The sequence below is a fragment of the Gossypium arboreum genome, chromosome 10, assembly GCF_025698485.1.
Source record: "Gossypium arboreum isolate Shixiya-1 chromosome 10, ASM2569848v2, whole genome shotgun sequence".
In the NCBI taxonomy this organism is placed as follows: domain Eukaryota; kingdom Viridiplantae; phylum Streptophyta; class Magnoliopsida; order Malvales; family Malvaceae; genus Gossypium; species Gossypium arboreum.
The window spans coordinates 12,666,845-12,668,058 of NC_069079.1; the positions used below are offsets into that span (position 1 = coordinate 12,666,845).

General features: G+C 37.3%; 1 non-coding gene across 1 annotated transcript; it reads right to left on the reverse strand.

The window, feature by feature from the left end:
• Positions 1-666: 666 nt before the first annotated feature.
• On the reverse strand, positions 667-773 carry LOC128282683 (small nucleolar RNA R71). Its single transcript, XR_008273037.1, has one exon. It is a non-coding gene; the product is annotated as a small nucleolar RNA R71 (small nucleolar RNA).
• Positions 774-1,214: the final 441 nt, after the last annotated feature.

Below are 1,214 nucleotides of genomic sequence, written 5' to 3' on the forward strand. Positions count from 1 at the left end.
TTTATTACTTTAGCCATTTATTTTTCTTGAAATTTTATTTTTTTATTATTTATTAATTTACTTTTTCTCTCTCTTGACAGGTTTTTATAGTTTATGAGTAGAAGAAACCCATCAGGACCATTACTTTTTGACGAAGAAATCAATCGCACAGTTCGTAGAAATCAAAGAGAAATAAAACGTAGTTTACAATACACGAAGAACGAGTGAGAAGATGATACTCAAACCCCAACCGAAGAGATGGCCGAAAACCCAGGCGATCAGCTGCCTCCTACAATTGCAGCTAATCAAAATCCTGCTCCATATACTATGTATGACTATGCTAAGCCTTCTTTAACAGGAACTGAGTCTAGTATAGTTAGACCTGCTATTGCTGCGAATAATTTCAAACTAAAACCTAACACAATTCAGATGATACAGTAGTTTGTTCAGTTTGATGGTTTGCAAGATGAGGATCCCAACACGCACTTGGCAAATTTTCTTGAATTTTGTGATACATTCAAAATCAATGGTGTTTCTGATGATGCCATTCGTCTTTAGTTATTTCCCTTTTCACTGAGAAACAAAGCCAAGCAGTGGTTGAACTCGTTACCATGAGGGTCTATCACTACTTGGGAGCAAATGACCGAGAAATTTTTACTAAAATATTTTCTGCCAGCTAAAACGGCTAAATTACGTAATGATAGCTCTTCTTTTGTGCAAATGGATTTAGAAACACTTTACGATGCATGGGAGAGATACAAGGACTTACTGAGAAGGTGCCCTCACCATGGGTTACCGCTTTGGCTGCAAGTTCAAACGTTCTACAATGATGTGAATCCCTCGACAAGACAAATGATTGACGCAGCTACTGGCGGAACCATCAGTAATAAAACACCGAAAGATGCCTATGAATTCATAGAGGAGATGTCACTGAACAACTATCAGTGGCAAGTTATGAGGACAAAGTCAACAAAAACAGTCGGCGTTTATAACATCGATTTAGTCACCATGCTCTCTAATCAGGTAGAACTTCTCAATAAAAAGATTGATAGTTTTCTTGGTTCTACGCAGGTACATCCAGTAATGAGGTGTGACTTAAGCGGAGGAGGTGTGCATACAGAATATAAATCCTTCAATCCTACAACTGAAGAAGAACAAGTCAACTATATGGGTAACAATAACTTTAGATCTCAAAATAACCCATACAGTAATACTTATAATGCAGGTTGGAGGAA